Source organism: Mercenaria mercenaria, chromosome 7, assembly GCF_021730395.1.
Source record: "Mercenaria mercenaria strain notata chromosome 7, MADL_Memer_1, whole genome shotgun sequence".
In the NCBI taxonomy this organism is placed as follows: domain Eukaryota; kingdom Metazoa; phylum Mollusca; class Bivalvia; order Venerida; family Veneridae; genus Mercenaria; species Mercenaria mercenaria.
The window spans coordinates 37995885-38021679 of record NC_069367.1 but is presented as its reverse complement, the minus strand read 5'-3'; the positions used below and the strand labels follow the sequence as shown (position 1 = coordinate 38021679).

Here is a 25795-nt window from a genome sequence, read left to right as displayed (position 1 = left end):
GAAAAAAGATGTTTTAAAGCTACCTTAACAAGAAAGATAAATTTATATAATATTTTTTTTTAAGAAATTACGCTTAAAAGCAACATGTAAGCTATTTTAAACATCTCTGTTGCCATGGTTACTCTAAACTTTAAGAAAAACATAGTACCATGTAAAGGTCTTGGTATTTTGCTAATCATATTACCCAAATATTCCATGTTGGTCAATAACAGAATGGTACTGAAGCCGTCAAAAAACCCGTTTTCATACATAATTGTTGAAAAAATGAGAGAAAATGCGTTACCATGGAAACACGAGCCCCGCGACATATACATTTTAAACTTTTATTAGAAAGCTAATGCGGATACTAATAAAACTATTAATTATGTAGACTTCTACGGATAACAATGAAACCAAAATACACTGAAAAGCGTTAAATATCCGTATTTTCCTTCTTCTTTCAATATAAAATACCTGAAGAGGGTCATGTACTTCAAACCTGGATAAAAATTGTACTTGAAGGGACAGAGATAAACGGTACTGAGATTGTAGCAGTTAAAACATTAAATTACACGAAGTACAAAAAATCGCTGCGGTTCAACTAATTTGAATTTACCCTGGTAACAAGGTAACCTACCTCCTTAAGTGCATGAATGGGAAACATAAATTCAATTTAATACTTTCTTCAAGCAACATGATGTGCTTTTATGGGGTTCCTCCTGGGCTTTTAAATCACAGGCAATTGAATAATGTCTCAAAATTTCAGTGGTACATCAATATTTGATCAAGACAGATAAAGTCACCAAGCTTTCTAGTAAGCTTGTTTTAAAACAGATTCCACTGACAAGCATGAAATGTTTGGAAAACATGCATGCCCGCATGGTAGCCTGTTTTAGTCATGAGTAATGTTTAGTTTCAATAAAGCTGTGACCATGACCTCTGACCTAATGACTTCAAACAATAGGGATCTAAAACAGGTCTATAAATTTGAAGATCCAAGTGTTATTCAACTATATAGATTAGAAATTGTGTAGAACCAAAAAGTCACTGTGACATTGATCTTTGACCTAGATATGCCTAAATTAATAAATAATTTATAGCAAAACAGTGCTTTATCACTATTTATACACGATGGGCGGTTATACGTCAGGTGTAATAATTTCAGAGGGCACAGCCCGAGTGAAATTATTTCAGACGACGTATAACCACCCAAGTGTATAAATAGTGATAAAGCACTGTTTTGCTATAAATTATTTCGATTCTAATATGTTCTTTATTGTAAAATTTATATCAAATATGATGGAACTGTTTCTTAGCGCAAGCATGGCGCCAATAGTAGGTCTTTGTTTATACATGCCAGGACCAGAAATGGTAATACGTCTTGCGGCAGAATTCAGTTCGGGCGAAAATTATTGCAAATTATTCAGCAAAGCGAATAACTAACTCAGTGTGTTTGTAAATTAATCAACACATTTGTGCTATGTGACATTTCGTTAAAACACGTTATTAAGTAAGAAATTTCATGAAATTTGAAAGCGTTATTTCTTGATGCGTACATGGCGCTAAGTATCACGTTGACGTGACGTCAACATAATATCGTTGTGATGATTAAAGCATTGTTAGTCATATTAGAATGCATATTAATAACATATCAAAATTTAGTTTGTTGGCCTCAGACTTAAGCCTTCTGTAGTCATTGGTCACAACTGTTAGAACCTTTCCTGATTTGAACTACTTTCAGTCTGAAGGTGACCATGACCTTCAACCTTCAGACACCAAAAACAAAAGACATAATCTTCTTGAAAAAATAATTATCCTACACAGTTCACACCCACTGACCTGTGCATTGTCAAGCTATTTACAGGAAATTCTAGGTCATTATGACCTTGACCTTTTGAGACAATAAAACTCTCAAAATAATGTGGTTCATCTTTCCTAATTAAGGTTTCGATGGAGGCCTTGAGAAACAAAAATCAAACAACACCAAATCAAAGAAAGAAAGAGTTGTTTGACATGAAAATTGAACAGCATGTAAAACATGTATATTACTTTACGAAACAAGTGTCAGTATAATGATATAAACATTGAATTCCGGAAAAGGGCTGCCTAAAGGGGCTCCACTTCCGGACAGTTAAACGCCTTTAAAAACTCACCATTTTCAAAGAACAGTTACACATGTTCGTTTTGATGCATTTGCAATAGCGTGCGAGTGGTGAAATTTCGCATAACAAGGTGGAACACAGTTTTTAGCAATTGTTTATCTTTATTTCTTTACAAATGGCATTCATTTTCAAAGGGAGACAACTGTTCCCGATTATTTTAAGTACAAATGGCATTCATTTTCAAAGGGAAACAACTTTTTCCGATTATTTTAAGTAATCTTTGAGAAAAAGTTGTCTCCCTTTGAAAATGAATGCCATTTGTAAAGAAAAAAAGATCAACAATTGCTGAAAACTATGTTCCACCTTGTTACGTGAAATTTCACCACTCGCACGCTATTGCAAATGCATCAAAACAAACATGTGTAACAGTTCTTTGAAAATGGTGAGTTTTTAAAGGCGTTTAACTGTCCGGAAGTGGAGCCCCTTTAGGCAGCCCTTTTCCGGAATTCAATGTTTATATCAGTATACTGACACTTGTTTCGTAAAGTAATATACATGTTTTACATGCTGTTCAATTTTCATGTCAAACAACTCTTTCTTTCTATGATTTGGTGTTGTTTGATTTTTGTTTCTCAAGGCCTCCATCGAAACCTTAATCATATCCTTCCTATCATTGAAGGGAACCATAACAAACATTGTAAGAGAGAATGCTCAAAATCAGTTAAATTCTCCTTCACTTTAATAGATACATCAGATAAAGCAATCATAATAAATTTTGTTGCTATCAATATATTTCTAGTTCAATAATGCTGAAATGTTCTCAGATAATCGCTGTCTTAGTTTTGTAAAATATTATGGCATTAAAATGTCTCTCCTTTTTGTTATGTCTTGAATAGCTTGTTTTGCTGTAGAATATTTAAAAGCCTAAAATTAATTTTATATTAAACAACATAGTTTACTTTCTTTTTTGTGTGTGTTAATTTGGGTTTTGCTAAATACAATTGATGATGCTATGGTGCCAATTGTTATTTTTCATTTTCAACTCTGATGGACAATGCTTGTAGCACAGCAAAACCATTGAACATAATTACTGAACATTGAACAACAATGTAGCCAACAATACTAATAGGTCATCAATTAGCCTTTTGGCGCCAATGTACTTTCGCAAAAAATTCTTACGAGCATTACATATGGAAATTTTCAAACATTTTTCCCTAATGCACTAATCAATATTCAGCCCAGAAGAAAGCATTGCTATACAGTAAACAACCCCTTTCAGAATCTTTTTATCTGCAACACAATCTTGGAAACACTATAATGTAAAGAAATGCTTTCTTGATATATATTTCAAGACTGAAGAGTCCATGTCAGTTACCTTTCCTGGGCCCACTGTTGATATTTCCGCTGAATTCCACTTTGAACTCCTGTTGGGGGTCATTACAGGTGGGAAGGGCATTGATGGTGTTCCGGGCGACATAAGCTGGTACCGTAACTGCTGCATCCGGCACTCGTACATCTGCCTCTGTTGTTCTAGAGCCTCTGAAATTACAGAATATGTCCTTTCCTAAAATGGTCTCTTTAATATTTAATTTAACATTCTTCTGGTACATTTTGACAGCAGTACATTTGTATCATTTTTGACATTTTTTTTCATTACAGAACCAACTCGTGTCAGAAAAATATGGACATCCCTCCATTGCTTCACAACGTGTAATTCTTATCTACCTAATATGTATTTCCATGTCTACAAAATGTGTAATTTTTGTCTACCTAATATATATTTCTATGCTTACACAATCTTTTTCTTTGTCCACTTAATAAGTATCTCTATGCCTATACAATGTGTCATCTTTGTCCATCTAATAAGTATCTCTATGCCCACACAATGTGTCATCTTTATCCACCTAATAAGTATCTCTATACCTATACAATGTGTCATCTTTGTCCACCTAATAAGTATCTCTATGCCCACACAATGTGTCATCTTTGTCCACCTAATAAGTATCTCTATAACTATACACTGTGTCATCTTTGTCCACCTAATAAGTTTATCTATGCCTAAACAATGTGTCATCTTTGCCCTTACAGAAGAAAAAGGCCTGCTGTGTACTCTTGCTGTGTACATACAGCGTATATGATGCGTACATGATGTGTACTGAAATCAAGGGCTTTAAACAGTACGCAGGATATACACTGCACATACACCGATAGTACGTTTGTAGTACACTTTTGACATGCAAATGAGCTCTGCCGCGTACTACTTGCTGCGTACATGCTGTGGACTGCATAGTACACAGGATGTACGCTGGAGAAATTTAGTATGCGGGAAATAGTATGCAGCATGTACGCGGCACATACACTTTTCACATGCAAATGAGCCTGCGGTGTACTACCCCTGCGGCGTACATGCTGTGTACTCCTGTGGCGTACATGCTGTGTACTCCCGGCCCGAGTCCTGCGGCGTACATGCTGTGTACTCCTGCTGCATACAGTGCTTTAGGGTATAGCGGATAGCTAACTAATTTTTCCTGCATTCCAATTCAAAGAAATGAAAATAGTAGTTTTTTTTCAGTATATCAGACAGAAATCATCTATTCTTCTTAAAACATTCAGCTTTTAGTAGAAATTCATGTGTTTTTTCTCTCCAAGCCATTGTTTACATATGTGCTGATTTAGGGTGTACAGGATAGCTTTGGTCATTTTTACCATTATTAGTTTAAAATCCACATCTTAACAAATTTTCCAAGATTTCTTTACTGTAAATCAGAATAATAATGTATTCTCTTTTCAAAAACATTCAGCTTTTTAAATATCTATCAAACACTTTTCATTCACTGACGTTTTTTACATAGACCCTGATTTAGTCTATAGGGGATAGCTTTATTTTACATTTGATGACATATGAAAAATAACACAATAAGCAAATATTTATTAAAATGTATGTCAGAATGTCTGTTTGCATGCCAGTAAAAGAAGATATGAAAATTTATACAATAATTCAAGTCTAAATATAAAATTTATCAATCTATCCTCTATACCCTAAAATCCGCTATACCCTAAAGCACTGTACATGCTGTGTACTCTTGTGGCGAAACTGCTGGATAATCATAATGTAAATTCCTTACCCCACCAACTTTCGTATGCAAATGCTGATCATTTGGACAGAAAAAAACAGAAAAAAGATAAGTGACATGCATCAATAAGTATTTACCCTTACCAAAATAATGTAGATTGATGTTATCAAATAAATTAGTATGCTTTTCTTCATCCACTTTTCAATGAAATAAATCAATTTTTGTAGCATGTAATTTGGTAACCATTTGAAGAAAATGGCGTAACTGCATCAAGGGGAAACAACTTTAATGCACTAAATATAAGTGTATATTTTATAGACATGTCGTAGTAGACTTTTGATAAAATCCATCTGAAGAATTAACCCCAATTTTACATTTATAAGCACATTACACTTTTACTGTCCTAAAAAGTAGCGCACCAAAAAATTTTGATTGATTTTTATCCAATGGACGCAATTAGCAAATGGCTACGTTACGTACCAAATCCTACTCCGGTTCTAAGAATTACGGAAAGTTCCGTATTCCTAAGAAACCTATGAGATAGCCTAGAATCCTGTAAACTCTTTATTTTACCCAAATTCACTATTATGTCGTGCTAACTGATCTAACCGAAAAATACGAGCGGCAAATTGATGAACAACTTTTTAATTTGATGAGGCCTAATGAGTAACATAATAAGCATAAGCCTTTAAAACATGATAAATGGTGTTTTGTATAAGAGTATTCAAATAACAGTGAGACTATTTTAAAGTTCGGTGCTGTTAGGCTTATCTTAAAATAATTTCATGTATACACAATTAATGCAATGAAGTTCAAATAAGCTTTAATACCAAGTTAGAAAGCCCAGGATTAATTCAAAATGAAAAAGAATATATTTTTACACTGCATGCAAGGTGCAGCTCAGAAATCACTAAGATGTAAGCTTCACAAATGAACATTGCAAATAGTTTGGCAAATTTTCATTGTTCAGAATACCGGTAATCTGAACTATTCTAACCGGTAATCTGCTATTCTATGCTATTAAGATAAAAGTTACTCGGAAATCAAGTTCTTGCTTCCAAAAAAAAAATGTACAAATCCTAACAACACCAAAAGAAAATGAACAAGTCCCTCCCGCATATATGAAGTTTACTTCAGACTTTAACTTATAAAAAAAAAACTAAGTATAAATGCAAAAAGAAATTGTACAAGTCTTTCCCGCGTATATGAAGTGTACTGCGCAAATTTCAAAGTATCTGCGGTGTACATGCAGTGTACTATTTTCTTGTACAAGTCCCTCCTGCGTACATGCAGTGTACTTCTTAAATTTTCAGAGTCTGTGCTGCGTACTTGAAGTGTACTAGTGACCTCCTGCGTACATGCTGTGTACTCCTCGAAACAGTACGCAGCATGTACGCGGCATGCGGTGTATGTAAAATGTACTCCTCTGGTGTACTACTGTGTTCGCGGCATATACACAGCAAATATGCAACATGTACGCCACAGAGGCTTGCTTCTGTAAGGGTGTCCACCTAATAAGTATATCTATGCCTACACAAAAGATCATCCTTATATACTTGATATATATCTCCATGTCTGCTTCATGGGTCAATCTTGTCAACTTTGTCTTTTAAATGGGTCTAACCTGTCAATATGTATTTCCAAGTCTTCTAAATGGGTCATTCTTCTCTAAAAATATCTCTATGCCTACCCAATAAATTTTACTTACCCACATCATACCTACTTCAAAAATTTATTACAAGGCCAACCTTATATATAATCTCTATTCCTTTAAAGCATTCTATCTATACCCACTTACCCAATCACTAATTCCAACTTAATGCACCCCTACCTACCAACTGACAAGTCACCAATGCAGGCATCCTCCACCTTTGGTTTTCCAAGGTTTTGTAGCAAAGTGTTCAGATGAAATCAGGAGCAATTATTTATATACAAAATATAATCCTATTATTGGTCTACTGATTTCTTGATTGACAATGCCATTGAATGGCGACTGGTTACTTGTCTGCATCTGCCTATGTTTTTGCCAACATCTACTGAAAAGTTTCTTCACACGAACTTAATTTTTTCTCCATGTGCATACTTCATTGACATAAAGGACCTTTCATGACTAACCAGTGTCTGAGCAATACAAACAGAATTTCAAATTTACTTGTCACATACTTCAAGTCAATGTACAGAAACAGGAAACTAGAAAATGCTTTTGTAAAAAAGCGCATGTCTCCCCAAATGCAAAGTCCTATAGGCAAGAAGTCAATAGGGGTCAGGAGCGAAAGTCAAACAGACACTGATGGTTGGCTGCAATAGGGATCATCTACTTGGCATGTCCAGTCATCCATCTAAATTTCAACACTCGTGGCCTAGTAGTTCTCAAGTCACTGTTCAGGCTCCTGTGACCTTGACCTTTGATCAAGTGACCTCAAAATAAATAGGGGTCATCTACTCTGCATGTCCAATCATCCTATTAAGTTTCAACATTGTAGGTCAAGTGGTTCTCAAGTTATTTCCAAAAAAAATTAACATAAACAGGCCACTGTGACCTTGACCTTTAAAAGACTGACCCCAAAATCAATAGGGGTCATCTACTCTGCATGTTCAATCATCCTATGAAGTTTCAACATTCTGGGTCAAGTAGTTCTCAAGTTATTGATCGGAACTGGTTATCAATGTTCAGGCCCCTGTGACCTTGACCTTTAACGGAGTGACCCCAAAAACAATAGGGGTCATTTACTCTGCATGAACAATCATCCTTTGAAGTTTCAACATTCTGGGTTGAGAGGTTCTCAAGTTATTGATTTTAAATGGTTTTCCATGTTCAGGCCCCTATGGCCTTGACCTTTAACAGAGTGACCCTAAAATCTTTAGGGTTCATCTACTTTGCATGACCAATCATCCTACGAAGTTTCATCATTCTGGGTCAAGTGGTTCTCAAGTTACTGACCGGAAATGGTTTTCAATGTTTGGGCCTCTGTGACCCTGACCTTTCACAGAGTGCCCCCAAAATCGTTAGGGGTCATCCACTCTTTATGACCAATCATCCTATTAAGTTTCAACATTCTGGGTCAAGTGGTTCTCAAGTTACTGACCGGAAATGGTTTTCAATGTTCAGGTCCCTGTGACCTTGACCTTTAATGGAGTGACCCCAAAATCAATAGGGGTCATCTACTTTGCATGTACAATCATCCTATGAAGTTTCAACTTTCTGGGTCAAGTGGTTCTCTAGTTATTGATCAGAAATGGTTTTCGATGTTCAGGCCCCTGTGACCTTGACCTTTGACGGACTGATCCCATAATCAATAGGGGTCATCTACTCTTTATGACCAATCATCCTATCAAGTTTCAACATTCTGGGTCAGGTGGTTCTCTAGTTATTGATTGGAAATGGTTTTCAATGTTCAGACCCCTGTGACCTTAACCTTTGACGGAGTGACCCCAAAATCAATAGGAGTCATCTACTCTTCATGACGAATCATCCTATGAAGTTTCAACATTCTGGGTCAAGTGGTTCTCTAGCTTATTGGTCGGAAATGGTTTTCAATGTTCAGGCCCCTGTGACCTTGACCTTTGACGGAGTGACCCCAAAATCAATAGGTTTCATCTACTCTTCATGACGAATCACCCTATGAAGTTTTAACATTCTGGGTCAAGTGGTTCTCTAGTTATTGATCAGAAATGGTTTTCAATGTTCAGGCCTCTGTGACCTTGACCTTTGATAGAGTGACCCCAAAAACAATAGGGGTCGTCTACTCCAGCAGCCCTACAACCCTATGAAGTTTGAAGGTTCTAGGTCAAATGGTTCTCCAGTTATTGCTCGGAAATGAAGTGTGACGTACGGACAAACGGACAGGGCAAAAACAATATGTCTCCTGGGGGAGACATAATAAGAACAGAACAAAATGCCATGTCTTTTTTTAGGATTTGTTCAAAATACCAATTAATTTGATCCAGCCTTTCTCCAAAGACTGATTAAATTCTTAATGCTTTGAATCTTATTTTGCATTCCAAGATTCCTAATGCTGTTAAGTCCTGGAAATCAGATCACACAAGAAAACCAGAGCACTTTTAAAATGGAGCAGAAAATATTATCATACTGCAGAAAAACAACAATAAATTCCCTCGGGATGACATCTTTTCCCAATTTGGGATAAACGTATTTGACAAGAGCATAGCTAATCAATGTTAAATATGTAATTTCCTTTCTAGAAATTGAAGGAAATAGGTGGCCTTAGGTTAGATACTGTACTGAATGTATTTTTCATCTCAGAGCTTGAATGACGATAAAAAAAACTCTAGCCTGGGTCTGACGATAACAAATAATAAATAGTATCAATCTGTTTGAGAAACGTTTGTTACGTAGAAATGAGCTAATTAGTTGCGGCCATTGACAAATAAATATGAACAATTTCTTGCTTTTACGAAAATATTTTGATATTAAGCAAATTATTTGACAGACAGACAGACAGACAATGCTTCAAATTACAGTAATATCTGGAATCTTGTGTTGAGTCACTGTGTTGTAATTGTCCCATACATCATCATGTCAACAAACCTGCTTATGTTTTATAGTAAAAGTGAATTTAAAAAAGGCTTTATTGCTTAACAATTGCTGTTATACCTCAAAATATGCAAAACAAAAACAGAAGTTAGTTTTAATAAGTGTAAATTGTACTTATCACATACTTGTTTTTATTTGCCATTAAGTTACCATGGAACCGGAAATGTCAATGATTTTGTTGTCAGAATTTTATGTCAATAGTTACATTCTGATATTCTAACTTTTATGTCAGGTGGGTGAAATTATGTCATTTTAATGCATGTTTTCATGTTAATTTATATAAGTACTGTCATTTTTAGCTCACATGTCACAAAGTGACAATGTGAGCTTTTGTGATCACGCAGCGTCCGTCGTCCGTCCGTGCGTACGTGCGTCCGTAAACTTTTACTTGTGACCACTCTAGAGGTCACATTTTTCATGGGATCTTTATGAAAGTTGGTCAGAACGTTTATCTTGATGATATCTAGGTCTAGTTCGAAACTGGGTCAACTGCGATCAAAAACTAGGTCAGTAGGTCTAAAAATAGAAAAACCTTGTGACCTCTCTAGAGGCCATACCTTTCAATGGATCTTCATGAAAGTTATTCAGAATGTTCACCTTCATGATATCTAGGTCAAATTTGAAACTGGGTCACATGCCATCAAAAACTAGGTCAGTAGGTCAAATAATGAAAAAAACCTTGTGACCTCTCTAGAGGCCATATTTTTCATGCGATCTGTATGAATATTGGTCAGAATGTTCACCTTGATAATATCTAGGTCAAGTTCGAAACTGGGTCAACTGCAGTCAAAAACTAGGTCAGTAGGTCTAAAAATAGAAAAACGTTGTGACCTCTCTAGAGGCCATACTTATGAATGGATCTTCATGAAAATTGGTCAGAATGTTCACCTTGATGATATCTAGATCAAGTTCGAAACTTGGTCACATGCCATCAATAACTAGGTCAGTAATTCAAATAACAAAAAAACCTTATGACCTCTCTTTAAGAGGCCATATTTTTCATGGGATCTATATGAAAATTGGTCAGAATTTTTATCTTGATGATATCTAGGTCAAGTTCGAAACTGGTTCAGCTGCGGTCAAAAACTAGGTCAGTAGGTCTAAAAATAGAAAAACCTTGTGACCTCTCTAGAGGCCATACCTTTCAATGGATCTTCATGAAATTATTCAGAATGTTCACCTTCATGATATCTAGGTCAAATTTGAAACTGGGTCACATGCCATCAAAAACTAGGTCAGTAGGTCAAATAATGAAAAAAACCTTGTGACCTCTCTAGAGGCCATATTTTTCATGCGATCTGTATGAATATTGGTCAGAATGTTCACCTTGATAATATCTAGATCAAGTTCGAAACTGGGTCAACTGCAGTCAAAAACTAGGTCAGTAGGTCTAAAAATAGAAAAACGTTGTGACCTCTCTAGAGGCCATACTTATGAATGGATCTTCATGAAAATTGGTCAGAATGTTCACCTTGATGATATCTAGATCAAGTTCGAAACTTGGTCACATGCCATCAATAACTAGGTCAGTAATTCAAATAACAAAAAAACCTTATGACCTCTCTTTAAGAGGCCATATTTTTCATGGGATCTATATGAAAATTGGTCAGAATTTTTATCTTGATGATATCTAGGTCAAGTTCGAAACTGGTTCAGCTGCGGTCAAAAACTAGGTCAGTAGGTCTAAAAATAGAAAAACCTTGTGACCTCTCTAGAGGCCATACTTTTCAATGGATCTTCATGAAAGTAAGTCAGAATGTTCACCTTGATGATATCTAGGTCTTGTTCGAAACTTGGTCACGTGTTTTTAATAACTAGGTCAGTAGATCAAATAACAAAAAAAACCTTGTGACCTCTCTAGAGGCTATATTTTTCATGGGATTTATATGAAAATTGGTCTGAATGTTCATCTTGATAATATCTAGGTCAGGTTTGAAACTGGGTCAACTGCAGTCAAAAACTAGGTCAGTAGGTCTAAAAATAGGAAAGCCGTGTTACCCATCTAGAGGCCATACTTTTGAATGGATCTTCATGAAAATTGGTCAGAATGTTTACCTTGATGACATCTAGATCAAGTTCGAAACTGGGTCACATGCCACCAATAACTAGGTCAGTAGGTCAAATAACAAATAAACCTTGTGACCTCTCTTTAAGAGGCCATATTTTTCATGGAATCTATATGAAAATTGGTCAGAATTTTTATCTTGATGATATCTAGGTCAAGTTCGAAACTGGTTCAGCTGCGGTCAAAAACTAGGTCAGTAGGTCTAAAAATAGAAAAACCTTGTGACCTCTCTAGAGGCCATACTTTTCAATGGATCTTCATGAAAGTAAGTCAGAATGTTTACCTTGATGATATCTAGGTCTTGTTCGAAACTTGGCCACGTGTTTTTAATAACTAGGTCAGTAGATCAAATAACAAATAAACCTTGTGACCTCTCTAGAGGCTATATTTTTCATGGGATTGATATGAAAATTGGTCTGAATTTTCATCTTGATGATATCTAGGTCAGGTTTGAAACTGGGTCAACTGCAGTCAAAAACTAGGTCAGTAGGTCTAAAAATAGAAAAACCGTGTTACCCCTCTAGAGGCCATACTTTTGAATGGATCTTCATGAAAATTGGTCAGAATGTTCACCTTGATGATATCTAGGTCAGTTTCGAAACTGGGTCACTTGCCTTCAAAAACTAGGTCAGTAGGTCAAATAATAAAAAATATTGTGACCTCTCTAGAGGCCATATTTTTCAGTGGATCTTCATGAAAATTGGTTAGAATTTTTATCTTGATGATATCTAGGTCAGATTCAACACTGGGTCACATGAGCTCAAAAACTAGGTCACAATGTCAAATAATAGAGAAAAACGACATCATACTCGGTTTAAAACTGGGTCATGTGGGGACAGGTGAGCGATTCAGGACCATCATGGTCCTCTTGTTATTCTGGGTATAGAACAGATTTGTAATATGTCTTTGATGTATATATTAGAGATGGTATCTAAAAAATTCAAATTCATCTTTATAGGTTTTTTTTCAGAGTGAATTGATAGCTAAGTGCACCAATTTTCTAAATATATCTATGGCTTTCTCTCTTCTCCTTGTCAAAAATAGAAATGTTTGATATCTAAAAAATGACTTTTTCAAAATATCTGAAGCAAAATGGACAACTCTTGTATTGACCGTTCTTCAAAGATTTTAGGACTTCCCCAGTTATAGTCTATATCAAAAGCTCCCACAGCTAAATAAATTCAATAGAGTATACGGTAAGTTTACTCTACTTTCAACATTTTGAAAGAGCCTATACTGAACTTTCTTTTGTCTTTTAATTAAGTCAAATTCAAAGACTAGCCAAGAGTCTAAAACGCTCGAAAAAATTCTGAGTGAAAAAGAATGACATGCTCTTTATTATAAGCTTACCAAAACCATACCAAAAATGTACCTTAAAGAAGTTATTAAAGATTTTATATTGTAAACAAACCCCTACACCATTTTACCATCAATATTTTCCACTCTTGAATGCACTCAATTCAGGTGATAATTATTGATATATTTGTAAATGAGAGGCCCAAATAAAAACCTTTTTTCAAGTTGTGTAAACAGTATAAGTTTTAAATTAATGTTGATATCTGAAATTATCCGATTACTTTGTTTTCAACAATAAATAAAACACCTTTTAATTTGTTTAGGGTAGTTGACCTGTAACGAAAATTATCAAATAAAGTAACCTCCATATGCTTTTTCAGCATTTATTCGTTTTTCAAGGAAAGCAAATGATCATGCTAGTTCCCTCCAGAGAATGGTTAAACTGAGAATTACTTAAAATACATTACATAGAGTCATTACCTATCAACTGCCTTAAAATGTAGTAATTACAACCACTACCGTAAAACATTGTAATTATATTTGATGACAATAAATTTTTGTGTTACCAATGTAATAGGAGCGGAAAATGTGCAGGCCGATACAGGACTCGAACCTGCGACCTTCTGCTTGTACATTATATACACACTGCTACATTCCTCCCTCCTTTTTTTAAAAGACAAACTCAGATTCTTTTGACTAACCCAGCCATTGCTTCCCCCTAGCTCTAGGATTCCAAGGCCAGTCACCACACTCACGGCACCAATGTAATAGGAGCGGAAAATGTGCAGCCCGATACAGGACTCGAACCTGCGACCTTCTGCTTGCAAGTCAGATGCTCTACCAACTGAGCTAATCGGACAATCGATATCGTAGACTAATTATATACATTATATACACACTGCTACATTCCTCCCTCCTTTTTTTAAAAGACAAACTCAGATTCTTTTGACTAACCCAGCCATTGCTTCCCCCTAGCTCTAGGATCCCAAGGCTAGTCACCACACTCACGGCACCAATGTAATAGGAGCGGAAAATGTGCAGCCCGATACAGGACTCGAATCTGCGACCTTCTGCTTGCAAGTCAGATGCTCTACCAACTGAGCTGATCGGACAATCGATATCGTAGACTAATTATATACATTATATACACACTGCTACACCAATTTAACTTTTTTTTTGTTATTTCTCATTGTTGGATATATACATTTTACATTTTGATAAATAAATGTTATGTAAACCAATGTATCACCATTGAGAACAATAAATAAACAACTTTGGTTAAAAGATCAAAACTTAATAACGTTTCTTAATGTCGTTAATTTTCTTCAAAGGAATGTATGCATTATTCTATATAACCTTCATGTAGTACTAAACTTTCTATCAGGGCCTCACTACAACTTACAAAATAACTGTCAGTGTAAGTCATGAGAAAAGCGTGCATATTGTATATTGAATACAAAGAGATCTAAACAAATGTAGGTCATTTTGTCTGCCTGATAAGTTGTTTGAAAAAGAACCTGTCTGATTTTTCTTTCACTTTTGATCAATGTTTAATGTTGGCTTCAGTTTATTGATCAATTCAGAGTTGTCCCCCTTTGATTTATTTGGGTAGGTACCATCTCTATATATATGTGTAGATATGTATGTAATGAAAAGACTGTAAGATTTTTATTGAGAAATATGCACTCATTCCTTAACAAAATAATAAGATAAGATAATCTTTATTTGGTCGGTTTTCACAAGCATGTAAATATTAGCTATAACAAGCTAGTTTCCAGCAACAAAAGCGAAATCAGAAAAATCAGAAAAAACATGAAGCAGCAACACAAAAGGGGAAAAAAGCAACTGAAACATGGGGAAAAAATCCACTATAAACAAGCAAAAAAAGATCTACAAAAATAACTAGAAGCACATTGAACATTTGCATTTGAAGCCGCTCCAGGTCTGAATCAATCGTCTGAACTCACCAAAATCAATTGTTGTTCTCAGCTCGTTCGGCAGACTATTCCAGACCATGGCCGCTTCAAACCGAAAGCTTTTCTTACCGTATGTTTCACTTCTAACCCTTGGTACTTCTATCGTATTTACATTCCTGAAAGAATAATAAGACTAGTTTACAGATACAAGTTCCTGTACATATATGGGTGAAAATGTTTGTAAACATTTGAAGACCTCAATCGCTAATTGCCTTAATCTGTTTATATGGAGTGTTGGCATGTTTGCTTTATTTAACAGGATTTCATATGATGAGTTGTAGTCTCCATAAACAATTTTCAGTGCTTTATATTGTAATTTTTCTAACTTTTCAGTGTTCTGTTTGCTACAAAAATGCCATACTAGTGGACAGTAGTTAAAATTTGAACGAACAAAACTTCTATAAATCAAAAAGTTAGTACTTTGGCTTAAGAATTTACTTAATCTTGCTAGAATATTAATTTGTCTTGCAGTTTTCCTACAGATGTTTGAGACATGCAAATCAAAATTTAAGAGGGAATCAATTTCAACTCCTAATAGTTTTACATTTTCTTCACAGGTTATCTCTGTTTCATTTATTTTGAAAGAGGTTACTAAGTCTGCTGTCCACTTACCAGCACAAACCGCCTGAAACTTGTCAGGATTAGCCTGCATTAAATTGTTTTTAAACCAGTTGATTAAAATACCACTTTCATTTTCTAGTACAGTTTTCAAAGTTGAGACATTCGAATCACAATGAGAGAGAGTATTGTCATCAGTATAGTTGTAAACTGTTGCATTCTTAATAAAGTAGAATATATCATTTACAAAAATATTGAAAATAAGAGGACCTAGTATTGACCCTTGAGGAACACCGTTATTTATAGTCACCCAATCGCTACAAGCTTTTCCGAGTTTAACTCTTTGTTTGCGGTCTGTCAAGTGGTTGTGCATCAGCTCCGCAGCTGCATCTGACAGGCCATAGGCCTTGAGTTTTAACACAATCAAGTCATGAGGAAGGCAGTCGAATGCCTTGGACAGGTCCATGAGTATGGCTGCTACATACTCACCCCTGTCCAAGGCACTCTTCCAGTCTTCAATAAGTCTTAAGAGAGTAGTTTGACAACCAAAATTTGATCTAAATGCTGCCAAAAAATTATGAAAAATTGTGTCAAAATGAACAACAAGTTGTTGATTTATAGACTGTTCAAAGATTTTGGAGAGTGTTGGCAGAATACTTACAGGCCTATAGTTTTTCTTCTGGAAAAGGTCTTCTTTTTAGCTCACCTGAGCAATGCTCAGGTGAGTTTTTCTTATCACTCGATGTCTGTCAGTCTGTCGTCTGTCAACATTTAGCTTGTATATGCGATAGAGGCTGTATTTTTCAACTGATCTTCATGTAATTTGGTCAGAATGATAACCTTGACGAAATCTAGGCCGAGTTTGAAAATGGTTTATCTGGGGTCAAAAACTAGGTCACTAGGTCAAATCAAAGAAAAACCTTGTGTATGCGATAGAGGCTGTATTTTTCAATCGATCTTCATGAATTTTGGTCAGAATAATTATATTGATGAAATCTAGGCCGAGTTTGAAAACAGGTCATCTGGGATCAAAAACTAGGTCACTAGGTCAATTCAAAGAAAAATCTTGTGTATGCGATAGAGGCTGTATTTTTCAATTGATCTTCATGAATTTTGGTCAGAATGATTATCTTGATGAAATCTAGGCCCGAGTTTGAAAATGGGTGATCTGGGGTCAAAAACTAGATCACTAGGTCAAATCAAAGAAAAACCTTGTGTATGCGATAGAGGCTGTATTTTTCAATTAATTTTCATGAATTTTGGTCAGAATGATTATCTTGATGAAATCTAGGCCAAATTCGAAAACGGGTCATCTGGGGTCAAAAACTAGGTCACTAGGTTAAATCAAAGAAAGACTTTGTGTATGTGATAGAGGCTGTATTTTTCAATTAATCTTCATGAATTTTGGTCAGAACGATTGCCTTGAATAAATCTAGGTCAAGTTGGAATATAGGTCATCTGGGGTCAAAAAGTAGGTCACTAGGTCAAATCAAAGGAAAAGCTTGTATATGCGATAGAGGCTGTATTTTTCAATTGATCTTCCTGAAATTAAGTCAAAATGATAACCTTAATGAAATCTAGGCCGAGTTTGAAAATGGATCATTTTGGGTCAAAAATTAGGTCACTAGGTCAAATCAGAGAAAAACATTGTGTATGCAATAGAGGCTGTATTTTCCAGTTGATCTTCCTGAAATTAAGTCAGAATGATTTGCCTTGATAAAATCCAGGTCAGATTTGAATATGGGTCTTCTAGGGTCAAAAAGTAGGTCACTAGGTCAAATCAAAGAAAAACCTTGTGTATGCGATACAGGCTGTAGTTTTTAACTGATCTTCATGAAATTTGGTCATAATGATAGCCTTGATGAAATCTAGGTCAAATTCGAATATGGGTCATCTGGGGTCAAAAACTAGGTCACTAGGTCAAATCAAAGAAAATACTTATTTATACCCAAGATTTTTGCTCCAATTTTAATGATAATTGGTCAGAATATTTTTTTCCATGAAATCACTAGGTCAAACATGTTTACACTGTTATGGTGTGTTATGGTGTGTTTCTCAGGTGAGCGATCTAGGGCCATCTTGGCCCTCTTGTTTAAAGATAGTAGGTGAAACTTGGGCTAATTTCAGAACATTAGGGAATTTACTTTTTTCAAAACACTTACTAATAATACATTTAATGGGTTCTGCAAGTGATTCTGCTCCGGCTTTAATTATTTTTGGTGGTATGTTATCAATGCCAGTGGCCTTCTTTCCATCTACATCCTTTAGGAGCCTATGCACATCCACGACAGATACTGGTTTAAATTCAAATGTTTCGATGTTTTGATTATTGGTAGAAATTGCTTGTACACTAGGATGACTATTATTAACTAATATATATTCCAATATTTTTGCAATATTAACATAGAAATCATTTAAAACATTACAAACTGTTTTCTGATCTGTAAGAAGTTTATCATTTTCATTAAGTATAATATGTGCGTCACTTTTAGAAGTACTTTTACTTGACAGAAAAGGTTTAATAGTCGGCCAGAAATGCTTGGGATTTTGGCCCCCCGCCACATCTTTCTGAAAAATATATCTGCATTGATGTTCTTTTAATTTTGTTACAAAATTTCTTTGTTTTCTAACTTTCTCCCAATTTCCCTTGGTTTTACTTAAAAAAGGAGTTCCTAAGCTCTCTTTTAATATATATTGCACGTCTAAGTTCTCCGTTCATAAAAGGAGGGGATTTCTTCTTGAGTTTGGTCTGCTTTACTGGGGCATGCTCAATAACTACTTCTTGTAATAACATGTTGTTTGCGCAATAAATATCATCAACATCATCAAAAACATGGGAGACATGAAAAGGTACATTATGATAAATCTTTATTAAAAACTTGTTGGTCGAAATTTTTGTAGGATCTGAAATTTACATATTTAGGTTCAGCCGTAATACACTGTTCCCTGATTGTAGTGGCAATAAAATTATGACAATCACTCTAGCCACAGTCAAAATTTACAGTGTTACAAATTAAGCTGGTGCTGTTCGTGAGAATTACATCCAAATTTGAAGGGTCATGATTTTTCATGTGACATGTCGGGCCTTTAACAACATTTGTCAGGTTATAAGTATCACATATTTGAACAAGTGGTTTGCATTTATCTGGCTTGCTAAAATCAAAATTAAAATCTCCTAATGATATGATATGATCATAGGTTAAAAACAATTTATCTAATGAAGAAGCAATATTCTCCATAAAAACATTATCTTTTGTATTTGGCGGTTTATATACACCTAGAATACCCCATTTACGTTTTTCCATTGACAGTTCAAAGCACATGGACTCAATTTGTTCACATTCATAGTCTTTCATCCTTCTAAATGGAAGATCATCCCTAATATAGGTAATAAGCCCCCCTCCAAATTTGTTCCTATCTTTTCTTTCCATCTTATACCCTGTGAAATTATAAATATTATCATTATAAGAGGCGTCAATAATTATTATTGTGCTCCTAAAATTGTGCAGTATTTCAGCTGCAGAATTCACAGCATATTTTTTTATGCTAAGCTGATAACCAATGAATAAGGTAAGAATAATTTACTAAACACTCATTAGTTGTCAAGCAGTTTTGTAATCTTGTATGAAAAAAGTATCAAAAATATTTCTACTAACTAAATTTAGCAACAAAGTCAACCAATGAGTTTTACACTGGTGTAATGTAGTGCGATAATTTTATTTGACTCCCATACATGTAACCGTAGGACTGGTTCAGTTCCATATTTTTTTATTCTCATTTTAATTCTTTTGTAACATTATTTTATGACTATTAATTCACATTTTGTTTGCTGTTGGTTTTTAGCTCACCAGAGCACGAAGTGCTCAAGGTGAGCTATTGTGACCAGTCATTGTCTGTCGTGCATCGTCCGTCAACATTTGCCTTGTGAACACTCTAGAGGCCACATTTGTGACTCAGTCTTAATGAAACTTGGTCAGACTGTTAGTCTTGATGATCTCTAGGTCAAGTTGGGTCAAAAACTAGGTCAGTAGGTCAGATCAATGGAAAAGCTTGTGAACACTTTAGAGACAACATTTGTGATCCAATCTTTATAAAACTGGTCAGAATGTAACTCTTAATGATTTCTAGATCAAGTTTGAATTTCTAGATCAAGTTTGAATCTGGGTCATGTTGGGTCAAAAACTAGGTCAGATCAAAGGAAAAGCTTGTGAACACTCTAGAGACAGGATTTGTGACCCAATTTTTATGAAACTTGGTCAGAATGTTAGTCTTGATGATCTCTAGGTCAAGTTTGAATCTGGGTCATGTTGGGTCAAAAACTAGGTCAGTAGGTCAGATCAATGGAAGAGCTTGTGAACACTCTAAAGGCCACATTTGTGACCCAATCTTTATGAAACTTGGTCAGAATGTTAGTCTTGATGATCTCTAGGACAAGTTCGAAACTGGGTCATGTTGGGTCAAAAACTAGGTCATCTGGTCAAATCAAAGGAAAAGCTTGTGAACAATCCCGAGGCCACAGTTGTGACCCGATATTTATAAAACTTAGTCAGAATGCTTGTCTTGATGATTTTTAGGTCAAGTTAGAATCTGGGTTATGTGGGGTCAAAAACTAGGTCACCTGGTCAAATCAAAGGAAAAGCTTGTGAACACTTTAGAGGCCACAGTTGTAACTCAGTCTTTATGAAACTGGTTCAGAATGTTTGTCCTAATCATTTCTAGGTCAAGTTAGAAACTGGGTCATGTAGGGTCAAAAACCAGGTCACTAGGCCAGATCAAAGGAAAATCTTTTCAACACTGTAGAGACCATAAGTTAAGTTTGAAACTCATGAGAATTAGTCAGAATGTTTGTTTTGACAATCTATAGGTCAAGTTCGAATCTGGGTGATGTGGGGTCAGAAACTAGGTCACCCGGTCAAACCAAAGGAAAAGCTTGTGAACACTAGAGGCCACAGTTGTAACCAAATCTTCATGAAATTTAGTCAGTACTTTTGTCTTGATGATCTTTAGGTCAAGTTCGACTCTTGGTCATGTTGGGTCAAAAGCTAGGTAAGTAGGCGAGATCAACTCTGGTGAGCAATATATAGGGCCATCATGGCCCTCTTGTTTTTCTGTTTAGTGCTGAAACTTTTTGGATATGCTGACAGTAAGTCATGTTTGTTTAGATCTCAGATAGTTTAAAGATTTTTTGGTCAACATTCTCTACTTTGATTTACAGAGATTTACTTTGAAAACATATAAGAACATTTCTTTCAGTAAATCAACCTTTAAAACGTTCTGCTAAACGTGACACTTGTTTGTTCCCTTGTCTGGTTATGGAGAAATACCTTCTCCTTTAAATGTGCCAGTTGTAAGACTCAAACCCACATCTCGTAAGTGCTAACTAAACATGATACATCTATCTGCAATACGATATGTTCATTTAGGTGTTCATTTAGTAATAGATTCAATATAATTTTTATGCCCCCGCGCCATAAAATGGGGGCGGGGGCATATAGTGTTACTCCTGTGTGTGTGTGTGTGTTTGTGTGATCGAGAAAGGGTGGTGTTCATGTCCGGGCCATAACTTTGACATGCATGTTCCGATTTCAGAATAATTTCACACAAATTATAAGCATGGATAGACAATGTGTCGTGGGCAATAACCATTTCACTAGCTCAAAGGTCAAGGTCACAGTCCTTGGTTGAACTTTACATATATACTGATAATGTGGTCTTTGTGTCCAGTCCATAACATTGACTTGCATTGTCCGATTTCTAAATAATTTGACACAAATAATAAGCATGGATAGACGATGTGTCATGCACAAAACCAGATCCTTTGGTTTAAGGTCAAGGTCACACTTAGAGGCCAAAGGTCACATACAAGAATGACTTTATCCTGAGCATTTCTTCTTCATGCATGGAGGGATTTTGATGTAACTTGGCTCGGTTGTACAGCCATCATGTCTTGGCCCTCTTGTTTGTGGTACAACATAGATGTTACTTTCAAATTTTTGGTGTATTTTAAGGTATCTTTACCTGGTAAGGAGTTTTTCTTGCGGACTTAAAATTTTAGCAAAAAAATTATAATAATTACTACACAACCACAGAATTAAAATTCCATTTGCAAATACAGGTGCTAGTGTGTATTTGCTATGACGGGCGTATATTGTGACATTCTGGCACTCTTGTTGTAAATAAATAAGGCCAAGGGTCCTTCTTTTCATTTGTGAGCAGTAACATGCCTGTGACCTTTCTCATGTTGCAGGGGCATCTGTGTCTGTGACACATTTCTAGATTATTTGATGAAGTAATATTGCTATTTGCCAGGTATATAAGTAAGTAAGAACAATTCTTCGCCAAGACATACAACGTTTTTGAATATCATGCAAAATATCTGGACATTTTACATGTTTATTAGCAGACTCTTTGTTAGTCTTGTTGCTTTATAAATTTGATCATATTGTGGTGTAGACCCGCCCACTTAGCTTAATAGGGAGAGCACTGATCTATGGATCGCGGGGTCGTGAGTTCGATCATCGGATGTGCCGTATGTTCTCCATGACAATTTGATAGAAGACATTGTGTCTGAAATTTTTCATCCTCCACCTCAGATTCGTGCGGGAAAGTTGGCAGTTAATTGCAGAGAACAGGTTTGTTCTGGTACAAAATCTAGGAACACTGGTTAGGTTAACTGCCAGCCATTACATAACTGAAATACTGTTAAAAAGGCAGTGTTAACACCAAAACAAACATATTGTGGTGCTTCATAAATTCACATCATGGTGCTTTATATATTCATATAAAAATTTCTTTTTCTGTTCACATGTGCAGTGTAATGCAAATCGTGTTTTTCACAAATTTCTGGATTTCTCATTGAATTTTCATGGCTTAAGCTGTTAAAGACTGATGAACAGGAACAGCTTTTTATGACGTTTTTCAGTGAATTATTGAAATTTTAGAATGAAATATATCTGGTATTTTCACAGTGAAAGTATATATATTTTTCAGTGGTAAGAAACTACAAAATAGATAAATTTAGTCAAAACATGAAAATTAAAAGAAAATTTGTTTGTTTTATGTGTAAGATTAAACAGTTTTTCACTCATGAACACCATATTTTTACGTTTCCATTTGTGACAGGGGTGTAAAATTCTTTTTCACACCACTCGCCCTGCAGGACTAGTAGCTAATAAAATCTACTCGCCCTTAGTGGACAGTCACTCGCCCTAATAATTGGCATTTTTAATACTGTCACGTTTTATGGAAGGAGTATTATGTACAAAAAGCAAATTTCAAACATGACACATAGCTCGTACACTACGTTTCCTAGTATGATGTACAACAAGCAAATTTCAAACATAATACATAACTCGTACACTACGTTTCCTTTTTGATTATTCATTTTTGTTACTCTTAAATTTCCTTTTCACACCAGACATTTTTCTTTCACTAATTTTGTCATCTCCACCATCAAGTTGCTCTCCATAATAACTGCATCGATAGTAAAAATAATCACAGTCTAACCCCTACCTTAGTTTCCCAAAGTGTCGGGAAAGTATTAAACATCAGTTATTTTCATTTTCTCAAGACTTATTTCCCGAAAAATAATTATTTTGAAAAGTGTCCTAAAAATATGGACACAATAATCATCATCCACCTACCCGTCTTGAAAACGAAAAAAAAAAGTTGATCGACGATCATCGATAATTATTCTGTTGATAAACCTAGTAACTGGCCTGTTTTCAATATCAATTAACATCCTCTCAACGAGCTAAAAGAAGTGTGTCGGTATCATCACATCTGAAGTGGAGATCAACGCGGTATTGTTGCACGAGATTGTCATGGCATTACGTCATATTACAGTTTTCGCGCCATGTGACCTATTTGTCCTCAAGGAATTTACATTATCGTTTGAGAAGAATTTTATATAAAAAAATACATGTACAAAGATTCATTTAAAACTTATAATTTATTAAAAACCACAACAACATCATTTTGTTTTATTTTAAATCACATTTCTATTTACGTGCACGAGGTCACGTACCCTATTCCGCAGCACTAACAGAAACCTTTTTACAAAAAAAAATCGTTTTACTCAATGTATTTAAATTAGTGCCGCTTTTTCATTATTTAAGATTTTTTAATTCTGTTTTCTGTTCTTTCTGGTCAAAAGTCCGAATTTTATGCCCATAGTATGTTTCACTTATTTTCTCTTAGAAAGAAATCAGTAATTAAGATCGCGCTGTTTGAAATTTAACAGATGATTATATGAAAACTCGACCGTTTTCATACAAATATGCTTACATTTCCGTCGATATTTTATTGAAATCTTAGTAGAATTCAAATTGTATTACTTCTCAAGCGATGCTGAAAAACTGAAGCGATAATTTAAAAAAATAAATGCATTACGCGCGTTTTTTGTGTACGTGTCGATAAACAAAAGTAACGGAGATGTAAATTTGATATTACGATAAGTCGCACGTGCTCTCAGAATGGAAAATTACCGGCATGACGTTTTGATATCTTTACGATTCGCGGGTAAATTCCAGTCAATCAAAGTAGCAACTGAACTATCTCAAAGTTTGTTAACGTTTTTCAAGATTCATTAAAGCTACGACGTAAAAACCACTCGCCCGATCGGTCGAGTACACAGCGAGATCCACTCGTCCTATCCAGACTTAAACTCGCAAATGCGAGCGGGCGAGTGGAATTTTACACCCCTGAAATTGTGTCTATGCCACTTGTGAAAATATTGCATCTGGCACACACTTGTGACTGATATTTCAATATTACATTGAAACAAACAAATATCCTCTATATATTTATTGCTTTTTCAAATGTTGTAATTTGCCTTGTGAAAAAGAATAATATGAATGCTTTTCTCTTTTGGCATATCGGATTTTGCAGAGAGAAAAAAAACTACATAATATTATCATCAGTTGATTTGCAGCATCCATGTTAGTTAAGATTTTTCTTTAGGACTACCTTTTTTCACTGAAAAATTGTTGAAAATGACGTTAAACCCGAACACGCACGCACGCACGCACACACACACACACACACACACACACACCTACCTTTTTTCACAAACTAAGAGAGCTATAGTTTTGAAACTTTGTACACCTTTTTATCATTCTTTAAATAGGTTTATAAGTAGGCCAAGAATGCTAACTTGCAGTTGTCAGAAATATTGCCCTATTTGTACTTAGATAATATGAATTTCTTTGTTAAAATTTTGCTTGGATCCACTTCTTCTCAAAAACTGCAAGAGAAGATAGCTTTGAAACTTTGCAAACATTTTTATAATCATAAGTTGAGTACCTTTGTCAAGAACCATAACTTGCACATGCATTTTATCAGAATTATGGTCCTTTTTATAATTAGACTTTTATGTCCACTTTACCTTAATACTTTAGGAGCAATAGCTTTGAAACTTTGCAGACTTGTTTATCATCATTAGGTTAATATGAAGGTCAAGAACCGTAACTCTGATGTACCTTTCTTCAGAAATATAATGGGCCATTTTTACTTTTATCAACCTACCTGTTTTCTTCTTTTTACCTGTATATATATGTATATAATTATATATTCTCTTTTTCTTCTCATCCTTATCAGTTTGACATACCATCTGTCTATGACTCTGCAAGGGGTTCAGATGGACAAAAAATGTTAGTATCCATTGGGTTCCTACAATGTATCAAAACTAACCCGTGTTTGCAGTAGATCTTCTGGTGTATTTTGGTAACTATTTCTTGTGGAAATGTATAATAAAATTTAAAGTTTATGTCAGTTGTGTATGTACTATTATTAGATTGTTTTAATTTGCTTTCCATCAAGTGACTGTTATCTTTTTCCTCAAATATATATCATGTACCTCAGTGTGATTGTTTGTTTGAAATAAAAAATGTCCTTTATTTTGTTGTTTTCATTTTTATAGGTCATAGACATTTTCATGCTGAAGGTACACTAATTATTTAATAAGTTTATATTAAATGTTGGCACTGTTGTGAATTGATACTGATATATATTACAGACCTAAACCATGGTTTATTAAATCAAAATTCTAATATGATAATTGTAATTGTTTTAAATAAATCGAGCTATTGATGATGTCCAATCTACCTGCTTAAATTATAGAGAAACCAAAAAATTATACCGTTAAAGGTGTAGGATATTTTGATCTAGTATTTTACATACAAGACTGGAAG

The 25795-nt window shown here is 35.0% G+C and overlaps 1 pseudogene; it reads right to left on the bottom strand.

Annotated features, from left to right (window-relative positions):
• LOC123544213 (kinesin-like protein KIF13A) overlaps positions 1–19036 on the bottom strand; it is an 80279-nt pseudogene extending 61243 nt beyond the window's left edge.
• Between the last annotated feature and the right edge of the window lie 6759 nt (positions 19037–25795).